General features: G+C 44.9%; 1 protein-coding gene across 1 annotated transcript in view; it reads left to right on the forward strand.

The window, feature by feature from the left end:
- Positions 1–11603, forward strand: part of Igf1r (insulin like growth factor 1 receptor) — a 300024-nt gene that overhangs the window by 136308 nt on the left and 152113 nt on the right. The gene's annotated exons all lie outside the window — the stretch shown is intronic.

The following is an 11603-nucleotide window of genomic DNA, read 5'->3' on the forward strand; positions in this document are numbered from 1 at the left end:
TTTTCTTGCTGTGAAGGGGGCAGGGGCACAGTCGTTAGCCATTTCACTACAGGAATAGGCTCTCTGAGATGACGACCTGATAGCCACATCCATCTGGTCTCGGGTCCTTCCTGGCCAATTGATCTTTCTGGATAGTGTTGATACCCACTGCTCTTGGCAGTGCCCTGGCAGGGTGAATTGCAGGCATGTGGTGTGTGTGAACTTCTGACTTGCTGTGGTGACCATGGAACTCGGGGAGGATGGTGCTTCTTCAAACCTACAGTGAACATCTGGACCAGAATAGCTAAAGTGAGCTGACAGTGGGGTGTGGCTGGTAGTCCTAATACAAGGTTCTAACTCCAGTCGTAGATCTAGCAGCCATAGATCACTGGGCTGCCTCATCTAGGACCTCTGGAGACTTCTGGAGGTCTTCAGACATGAGAACAGAGGCCTGAAAGGAGGTAGAGCAAGGTCATGAATTGTCTCCTCAATGGTTTCTTGTAGTAGTTCTGTAGTTTCTGGCTACAATATATATATATATATATATATATATATATATATGTGGCCTTTTTACCCATTTTGAAATGGTGTGTGCGTGTGTGTTTTGGACAGAGGCTCTAATTTCACTCTTTTGCACATGGATAACCTTTTTCCCTATATGTTGTGTTCTTGGTGCCTTTACCAAAAATTAGTTGACTAAAAATGGGTTGGCTATTTTTTTTTCTTTTTATTCTGTTCCTAATCTAGATGTCTGTTTTTCTGTCAGTATCATACTCTTTGAGTGACTATAGCATTACCATAAATACGTAATAAACAGTTTTTAGATTTCATTTTGGGGCATTTTTGTTGTTTATAAGACAGTGTGTCATGTAGCCTAGGCTGGCCTTGAACTCTCGATCTTCCTGGCCCCACCTTTGCAGCATATTTTGAAGTCAGGTGATGCTTTTCTTCGCTTTGTTCTTTTTGTCCAAGATTCCTTTGGCTATTAGAGGTTTGGGGGTAGAGTGCTGCCGTAACAGGAGAGGACGTGAAACAATATTAAATGGGAAGATGGGATACAAGGGGATGGCAGTGTGCCAGTGTATTGCCCAGCGAGAAGGTTCTCAGCAGAGGTCTCTGGGGGGTATTTCCGGAGTGATGGAGAATGGAAGGGGACAGAAGACTCAGGACTGAGGACTTGAAGGGTGGAGCTGTGTTTGCTTGGGTTAGGGTGAGATTGAGAGCTGAAGGAACTCAGGAGTTTCAGATACATTGTGACCAACCACAGCCTTGCGGAACAAGCAGCATACACACTTTAAACTTTGATCCATGGAAGTCATTGAGTTCACATCTAAATTAGCATCCAGTTGTAGTTGTATGTGTGGAAACTTCTGTGTGTGCATAGCATTGTTTAGTATCCTTGAAACGGGCTGTTGTGTTTTTGGAGGGGGTGGTTCTGTTTTAGTTCTGCTTTTGCTTCAGTTGACTTTTCCAAATAATGGAAGCTACCTTCTCAGAGTTTAAGGCATTTAAGTCTTTCTTCTTCAGTGTTATTGACAGATCTTCACTGTAATTAATCATGTATCATTTTCTTGGTAATGCAAGGTACTATTAGGAAATATGGAGCCTTGGAACATTTTGGCACACGAAACACTGGTTTTCTTAAAGAGCTTTGGATATCTGTGCATGCTTGTATTTAATGCGTCTGTCTCTTGCTGCATCCTGGCATCGTGAGTCCTGATCCTGTCACTTAGTAAACCAAGTGCTTGTGGCTTTTTCACCAACAAAGTGCAGAAGACTTTCATTGTTGTTTTGAAGTTGGCATCAGGTGCCAAGAGTTTCATGGTTGAGACGCTCAAACCCTGTCCATCACTTGGATATAAACTACAAATGGGAAATACTGTTCATGTTAAACCCTTTTTGGTTTACCTCATTTTCTCTTTTTCTCCTGTGTCAGTGCTCCTGAGTGAGTTCGACCCTTTAGAATTCCGGCTCCTTCATCTTACTTTGCCTCCACAGGACTCCTTATGTTTTCCTAGATAGGAATTGTACTAATGAAAATGAGAAGTAAATGTAATATGTAATGTTCTGTTGGTAATTGTTTGTTTGCATTTTAGCTTGTCACTGAGCTAATGATATTTTAATTGTGGCTGACTTGAAATACAATGAAAAAGTGGCTTCCTGCTGTTTTGGGTTTTTGAGTTTGTTGTTGTTGTTTTTTAAAGCTGGATTCCGTAACTTGAAAGTAATTTAAAATGTTTGAGCCCCAGAAGCATTTATATTCTACAGCCACAGACTAACCAGGCAGTGCTTGTGTTTAATCATTGGCTCGGATGTAAGTACAGTAAGGAAACAAACAGCCTGGTACATGCATCCCTTCTTACATGATTGCTTATGTAGAGGAATTTTAAAAATGTTGCCTCACTGAAGCTCTAGAATGTCGTAAATGTCTAGCTGGGGCAATGCTGTTTGATTTTGCAAGGGAGTCTTCTATTTCTGAATGCTGTTGCATGTGCCAGCTCTCTGAGGCTATGTGAGGATTACAGAGAGAAACAGAAGGCACAGATAGAGTTGAAGGAGAAACACATTATTCTTACAGGAAAGACAGTGATTTGCTTGCTGAATCAGCTTCAAGCCTGATGGAGGAACAAATGCACTCCTGGGTAGACTTGTGTGAGTAGAGAAGGGGTACACATGCAGCCCCAGAATTTGATTGTGATTGTGACATGTGATTTGTAGACATTTAGAGTGTACTTTCCTAATCCATCTGTTGGAAGAATTGGTGAGCTGCAGAGAACTTTGAAAGGAAATGTCAGTCTCAGATAAATACGGGAGAATGCTTTGTCAACATTTAGAAATTTTATGCTACCACAATGTGGTGGCTCTTGCCTGTAATACCTGCCCTGAGGAAACCGAATGGGAAAATTGCTGTGAGATCAAGGCCAGCCTGGGCTACATGAACGAGTTTCAGACCAGCCTGAACTACAGAGTGAGATCTTGTTTCATACACAACAAACAAACAAAAAATTACCAACTCAGCTGCCAAGGTTGGCAGACTTCAGCAAATTTAAAAGGAGCTGGGATTGAACACCTGAGTTGACCTCTGGCCTCCACACCATACACACTCAAACACACATGGACACACACAGAGTTCTGACAGCTTCATCCCATCCTCTTGACATTTCCAGATGCTGCACTAGGAGGATTATTTGTCCTGAGGCGCAGGTGTGCGCCTCTGCCTGGGCAGGGTACGAGGCCACAGTTCAGAATGGTGGGCGGAGTGGATGACCACCCCTTCCTGGGGTGCTGGCATGCCTCCACATCTTTTTGTGAGAGATAGTTGAGCTACCCTAGATGCCCTATGTCTGCTCTGGTTTTCCTTAGAGTGGCAACCTGTCCTGATTCTCAGAGAGCCTGAAGGAAGTCTTTCTTCTGCTTGTCCTGTTTAACTAATTAAAGTCTAATCTCCATTCTTAAACTCCAAACTAAAAGCTGCGGTGGTTCTGATAAGTCAGAACCTCACTTGTTTCTGGACTCTCATTAAGCACTCTCAACACTCTGAGCTGTTGTTCCTCAGAAAGCTTCTGAAACCCGGTGTGTGTGTGTGTGTGTGTGTGTGTGTGTGTGTGTGTGTGTGTGTGTTGTTCATCACCAGCAACCATTCCCCAGTCCTGCACACACCGTATGGATACCTGAAATCTCAGGTAGTTCTGACACCAGCCATGCAGAGTCAGTGTGTCGGAGCAGACTCCTCTAAGGCTGTCCTCTCATCGCAGGAATTCAAAGGCTCAGAGTGTATAGCCAGTTCCCCTTCAGCTTGGGTCATGGGCTGCAATAGCCCCCAAACAGCAGAAAAGACTGTTGCTACTTCAGCAAAGGTAACTCAGGAACAGTTGGTGGAAGAGCTGGGTGAGGCAGTTTGCAGAGACCTTGCTGGGAGCATCTTTCTATGCGCTTCTGAGGTGGCATTTCAGCTCTTGAACTTACTCGAGGTACACAGAATTCTCTGCACTATCCAATCTGATGGAGAGGGGGTGACTGGGTTATGGTGAGGTCACCAGCCTGCCTCATCTTTGGCCACTGCTGTTGCTGTTTGGGTTTAGAATCTCTCCCTTACTTTTCTGGCATTTCTTCAAAAGTTCTAGCTGGGTAAGTGAGAGCCTGTCTCTGTGATGGGCCTTTGTGGAGATGAGCACTAACTAAACACCTGTCATGGGTGTCACCGACTAGGACTCCTGGAGAAAGTGTCTCAGTGGTTTCTGCATTGTGAAAGGAAAAGCTGATCTCCAAGGACATTTTCTTCCCTCCAGTCCTTTTGGCCAATACATGATGAAAGCCAAGAGCAGCACTGTGTCCAGCCATGTCTGTTCTCTGGGCCTTGTAAAAGGATCAGCAAAGATGTGTATATGCGAGCGTTAGGGGTCAGCATTGTAGAGCAGCGGTACAGTGGTGGCCCTCTCTCTGGGGGAATAGATTCAAAGATCTGCAGTAGATTCTTGAAACCATAAATAGCACCAAACCTGACGTATACTTTTCTTTTGGTTTTTCGAGACAGGGTTTCTCTGTGTAGCTTTACGCCTGTCCTGGAACTCACTCTGTACCACAGGTTGGCCTCGAACTCACAAAGATCCGCCTGCCAGTGCCTCCTGAGTGCTAGGATTAAAGGTGTGCGCCGCCGCCGCCGCCACCACCACCAGATTCTGACATATACTATTAATTCCTCTACACACACACACACACACACACACACACACACACACACACACGATAAAGTTTAATTACAGCCAGGCATAATTAGAAATTAACAACAGTATCGATAAGGCAGTTATAAAAATATGCTCTAGTAAGTTTCCAGCATCACTCTCTTTCTAGGTTGGGGTCGTTGTTAAGTAAAATCACGGGTACTTGAGCACTGCTTTACTGCTAAGATCTCTATGATGTTGCTAGGGTATGTAGACTGGATCTGTTGAAAAAAAAAAAAGGGAGAACCCTTTCAGAGCAGGACAATGAGATTGCTTCCTGTAACTTTAAATGGCAGGCAATTTAAAACTGAGGGACTTTTTATTTCTGGAATTTTCCATTTAATGTTTTCATATAAGAGTTGCCCCCAGGTAACTGAAACCAAGGAAAGAAAACTGTGCCTCAATCTGCCCTTCACTCAGTGTCAATATTTTGCAAACTGGAGAGTCTGTTGGGTCAGAGGCCATGCTCTCCAGGCATTGGAGATGGTGCTGCCTCATTCACGCTGGTCCTTATTATTAGCTCATGCCCATGTGCCCGATGCAGTTATCCCATAAAATGCTTTGTTAGTTGGAGCACGGTGGGATTTTGTGACTTGACTCTAAACAAGGCAGTAGCTGTCACATGTTTAGCAGCTGGGAACATACTAATAATGCAGCCTAGAGTGCTCTGGGTGGGGTGTGGAGCACAGGCTGCACCCTGGATGTGTTAACAGATGGGCCAGGTCATGGACACATGCCATAGACTCTGTCCTTTGGGACTTTCTTTTGTCTCTGTGTTGGTTGAAACCATGCATGTTCTGGCAGCCTATGAGATAGCACCTTGCTTGTATAATACTGTAAGGACCGTAAACACAATGTTTCTGTGTTCTAAAGCATTCTGGTCACGCTGAGCTTGTTCAGGGTTAAGTTTAGATGTTCATCATGATTTTCGATGACTCCATTCTCTGATGTAGAGCACAGGACAAGAGCACCAACTCTGTGGCTGATGGGATTCCATCCTGATTCTACCACTTATGAGACCCCCACCTCTGTTTCCTCATTTGTACAATGGCTTTTCCCTTTTCTTTTTTTTTTTCTTTCTTTTTTTTTTTTTTTTTGTAGTGGGATTTTCTCTGGTCTACACAGTGTAAATTTGGGGAAATAACAGTAACTGTGTGGTAATAGAAATGTTCCTTAGAACGGGAGTTTAGTGTTTGATCCATAGGCTCTAACATAATTGGAAATTTTTCTCCTAATATTCCAGTAAATAGTAACTTTTAAAAGTTGAGGTACCATTTCTATATAAAGTTACAATAGCAAAGGTAAGGTAAAATAAGCAAATCTCTTGTTCTGGAAAGGTAGTCAGGACAACTTGGCATGGAGACACCAATATTAGCCTATGCCCCCACTGAGGAGCTTGGAATGGCCAATGGCAAAGTAGCATTTAATACTTCAAGGTATTATTTTTAAAAATAATGTCTGACTTAGTTGAATTTAGATGAATAGTAGTTCTCTATTAGGTTAAATTATAGTACTAATTTGAAACGTAAAGTTGAAAATTTTTGTTTTTCTTGTCAATATTTTTATTGTTCTCAAAAATATGCTTTCAGCTTTGAAATAAATTGTGGATAATTACTTTAACATTGGCTTTTAATCATGGCTGCATGGTTGGTTTTGCATTCAAAGAACTGTGGCTATTAAAATGATTATTTGGCCTCTTGCCTTACCATTTCTACCTGTGCATGTTAATCTGCTTTCTAGAAATATAACAAAATGCCTGAGTGTAACAAGTTACAGAAAAGAAATTTACATTGGATTATAGTTTTCAAGATTTTGGTGCATGGTTGGTTGACTCCATTAATTTTGGGGGCCTGAAGCAAGGCAGTGCTTTGAAGTGTTTGTAGCACTGTAGGAGCTCATGTGGAAGCTTATGGCTGGGGGACAAAGGGAAGAGGGTGGACTGTTACCCCACTGTCTCCTCCAGTGGCCAAAAAGACTTCCTGTTAGGCCACAACTCTGAAAGTCTACCATTTTCCAGTAATGCCAATCTGGGAACTATGCCTTTAATACACAGGCTGTTGGCAACATGTGGGTACTTAAAATACAGATAAATTTTAACATGCATTCACCACGAAGACAGAGTCATAAAAGTGACTGTGACACATTCCTCACCCTAGAGGTGCTTACATAAGTTGTATGTCTGTAGTCCTTCAGGGTGCCAGGTAGCTGTGGTGGTGTTCTGATGTAGAAAAGGAATGTGTGAAGAGGGTGCATCTTCCAAGGATCTGCCTGAGAATCATTAACATTTCTCTCAGGGGTACCCACCTCCAACTCTCCTCTTCACAGATTGGAGGCAAAGGCAGCTTTGCCCTTGTTGCTAGCAGTACCTAAGGGAATAGGGTGCCTCGAGAGCTTTTGTTGGAAGGTTGGATTCTCCTTTCCCAAGGCAGCCCATACTGGACTTCGTTAGCTCAGGGTTGAAGGAGCCTGGGAGAGGAGCCATGAAGTAGTATGAATTCTGTTGCTTTCCAGAAGCTACCGGCTCGAGGCTTGCCTAGTGCCAGGGCTCTGGGCATCGAAAGCATTGCCTGAGCTGCCAGGCACAAAGCATGAGCCACCAGTGTGGTCAGCTGGCCGTGAATTAGCAGGCCCTTTAACTGACATTTTTCTCTTTCCTTCCATGTTTTCATAAAGTTATTGAGTAGATACCAGATTGTAAATGCTATGCAAATAATCAGTTTCTGGAATTGACCACCAAAGAGATGTGTGTGGGGTTTTGAGGAGTAATTAGAGCCAGAGTTCGTTCTCTTTCCCAGTATTAAGGCCTAAACAGAGCCAGGCTTGAGGTAAGGTCCATACACCCCCCAGGGAACACGTGCAACAGACAGCCTTCCAGCATGCCCTCCCTCCCTCTCCACCCTGATTGCTCCACTGAGGTTCCACTTGCCTCAGTCTGTTCGGGAAATGAAACTGCCTCTGCCAGGGTGTCTAGATGGGCTTCTTGAGGAGGCACATCGCCGCAGGGTGCCGTAAGTTCCATAGGTCCCTCCTTTCTGATGGACAGCCAGCTCATCCAAGCCACACCCCACCTTTGCGTGTTTTGTATGAGGTCAGTAAATGAGGTCATGGACACAGTGATGAGCCACTGTAACGGTTAAAGTAAAGCCACAACACACACAATTCCGGGGTGGGGATCCCGGGTATCTGTTCTCACAGTGGGAGGCATGGAAGTGGGTGGCTTCTTCCTTTCATGCTAAAGAACTCCGGCCCTTTCAACACTCATGTAGCTATTCTGTAGAAAGCTTTCCAAAACTTGTTTTAAGATTTGAGACATTCTTGCAAACTTGATCATTGGTTTTTGCCTCAGACTCACTATGTAGCTGAGGAAGACCTTGAACTTCTAATCTTCCTGGCTCCACCAAGTGCTAGAATTACAGGATGGCACTGCTTAAAGTTGATCCTTGTTAGGACCACTCCATGCTATCTTGACCCTGTGACCTGTTTTGTTGTTGACAGAAGGCAACAGGTCTACAGACCCATTTTCTTCCTCCCCCCCCCCCCCCCCCCCGCGCGCGCACGCGCGCGCTCCCTCCTCCCCTTTTTGGTTTTCCAAGACAGGGTTTCTCTGTGTAGTCTGGCTGCCTTGGAACTTGCTCTGTAAACCAGGCTGGATCACAGAGATCTGCCTGCCTCTGCCTCCCAAGTGCTGGGATCAAAGGTCTGTGCCGCCACTACCCAGCTTCTTCCGTTTTCTCCAGCCTTCAGTTGAAAAAGTGATTTAAGTGCACCCCCCCCCCAGTTGAATTGTGAGCTTGGAGCTTCTGTTCTGTGTTCTCATTACCTCCCTCAGTTAGGCGAGGGCTGATACCTGGGGTTGTGGACGTTTGGAGCTAATTGGTTTGTGCCACTATCGCCTATTAATCCTGCCTATTTCCGGTACTTACACGTGTTTGCCTTTGGGGGGCCTTGGCTGACCCTGAAGAGATTCCTGTATAGCTAGCCAATTCCTAGGCAGTAAAGAGACATAGGCTTCAGCCCCCGCACTTCCTTTACTGCGCTCTCACACTCTGGGCCAATATCATTCTGTCCCGGTCTCCCCCCGGGCCACATACCAGACAACTATAGATTTCCCAACCTCATTGCCTGCCAAGATAACTCAAACAAGTCCATCCTAAGCCTGCTTATCCTGCTTTATTTATTCATTGTTAGTCAGCATTGTGTTACTGGTTTGAAGACAGGGGCTACCTTCATAAAGAGAAGTTTTAGTTAATGTCCAGAGTTTAGATTGGAAGTCCAAACATCCGAGTGCAGCTGTGGTAAGGGTTGCTTAAGTCATCTTGAGGCGCCTGAGAGCAAGTGAGCGTGAGGAAGCAGATGTGGATGGGGTCACACGTGTTCCTCTTCTCCAGCCCTCTCATGAGAATTGCGTTGATCTCATCTGAGGACAGGGCGCCCACTGGTCTAAGGACCTCTCACAAGGCCCCACCTCTTGAAACATCTACTACCTCCCAGTACCGATACCGTGGGGCCAACCTTCTCACAGATGGACTCCAGATGGATGCCCAGACTTCCCCTGTAGAAACTATAATGTGAGCATTCACTCTTGTTTTCCTGTGTCCTCCTGACTGAACTGGGTGCTTCCCCATGTCAACCTGCCTAGCAGACTATCTTGCAGGGATCGGTATCTCCTTCTGTTTGTTTCAGGAAAACCTTCGTCTACATATACTTTGAGAACATCACCTCCTGTGAAGTAGATGAGGGAGACACATTAGCCCAGGGCTGTTCCCAGTACCTGCAGCTTTAAGAAAGGTGGCAGCATGTCAAGAATTATCTTAGAGGGGCAGTGGGTTGAAGACATAATCCTTTCTCAGCAGTGTGGCTCCGGGCATAGCCAGTCACAGTGGATTTGGCAACAAAGTTCAGTCCACTGCCGTGAGGGTCTGGAAATAGATTCTGGTACCAGTTGGTACTCTTCTGTACCAACTTAGTGCTAAAACCCACCCAAGTAAGACAGTGTGGTGAGGTAACTGGAGGGGGTCAGAAGACAAACGGACTCTCACCTCCTGCTGAGCCTCCTTCCAGAGGAGACTCCTGAGTGTGGAGTGCCTGCTTTGGTAGGTCCTGTTGAGAAGCCATGCTGAACTCTCACTGGCACGGATGACGAATCACTTGGGGATAGCACTGTACAGCGCCGCCAAGCATCCTTCTTCATGCCCTGTGCAGCATGGCTGTCTGTAGCCTTATATGGTTTGTTTACATGGCTTTCTAAACAGAGTGTATGTGCTCACAGATGACTTTCAGGGGGCTTATTAGCATCTCAGCCATGTAGAGCTACATTTCATTTTAATTAAAAGAACAAAGCAGAAGTGGATGGGAGAAACCATAAAATAGTAGGGAAAGGAACCTCTTAGTGCCTAACATAAACATGCCCCTGACTGGGAGAATGACCATTCTGAAGTGCTGAAAACGTAAAGGCAGCCCTTTTAACTTCTTTAATGGAAATGTTATAAATGACACCTCGACTCCACAGCCCACTCCACCCCCCCCAAAAAAAAAGAATATTACCACTGTTTAAAAACAAAAAAATGTGCACTCCTGGCAGAGTACTTCTTGTACCTGTGTGAGAAAGAAGTCGAAGAGCGTGCTTGTCAAGTAGTGACTGCGAAGTGATGAATGAATGATTAAAAATATTTATTTTGTTTTTATTTGTATGGGTGTGTGAGTATCTCAGTGTGGGCATCATCTGTCTGTGTCTGTGGATGCCCTTGCAGGCCTGGGGTGAGTGTGGGCTCAAGTCCCACTTCCCCTCCAGCAGCAAGCTGTCTCAGCCATGAGACATCTCTCCAGCCCCTTAAGGGATGAGTTTTGTCCTTTGGTGCAGCCTGTCCTTTTTAATGAAGAAGCCTGGTTGATGGGTGTGTCAGTTACTTTCTGTTGCTGAGATAAGATACCCTGACAGAAGCCGCGAAAGGGTTTGTTTGGCTTATGGTTCCTGAGGGATAGAGTCTGTCGTGGTAGGGAAGGCTTGGCCATCGGCAGAGAAAGCATAGCAGCAGAAGCAGGAGCCTAGAGGAAGTACTTCCTGCATTCAGGAAGCAGAGTGTGGGGGTAAAGGGAAAGGGGGAGAGAGGGCAGGAAGTGGGGCCAGGCTGCCAACCTCAAAGTCTGCCCCCAGTGACTCACTTGATCCAATAGAGTTCCACCTCCTAAAGGTTGCATAGCCTTCATACTGTACCACCAACTGGGGGTCAGATGTTCCAGTGCATGAGCCTATGGGGACATTGAGCATACCACAGATATTAAATAAGAATATCTATATTCGGGCTGGAGAGATGGCTCAGAGGTTAAGAGCACTGACTGCTCCTCCAGAGGTCCTGAGTTCAATTCCCAGCAACCACATGGTGGCTCACAACCATCGTAATGAGATCTGGTGCCCTCTTCTGTCCTGCAGGGGTACATGCAGGTAGAACACTGTGTGCATAATAAATAAATAAATCTTAAAAAAAAAAAAAAAAAGAAAGAAAGAAAATATTTAAAAAAAAAAAAAAAAAAAGAATATCTATATTCATGTTATCTCCAGGCATGAAACTGGTATGAAGATGTAAATGTAAATCAGGAACATTTTATTATCTCTTCATAATTTTTTATTTGTTACATATTGTTTTTTTGAGATAGGATCTCACTGTGTATCCTGACTGACCTAAAACTCACTGTGTAGACCTGACTGGCCTCAAACCTGGGGTGGTTGTCCAGCCTCTGCCTTCTGCATGCTAGGATCTCAAGTAATATTTTCATAGCTAATTATAACAATTTCAGATAATTTTTCTTAAAATGTCTCCAGCCTAAATGGCATATATTGGATGGTGGAGCCAGCTGGTGCTCTTCTGATGAACGGAGAACGTTGCGGAGGCAGCCTGTGGCAGG

Source organism: Peromyscus maniculatus, chromosome 1, assembly GCF_049852395.1.
Source record: "Peromyscus maniculatus bairdii isolate BWxNUB_F1_BW_parent chromosome 1, HU_Pman_BW_mat_3.1, whole genome shotgun sequence".
In the NCBI taxonomy this organism is placed as follows: Eukaryota; Metazoa; Chordata; class Mammalia; order Rodentia; family Cricetidae; genus Peromyscus; species Peromyscus maniculatus.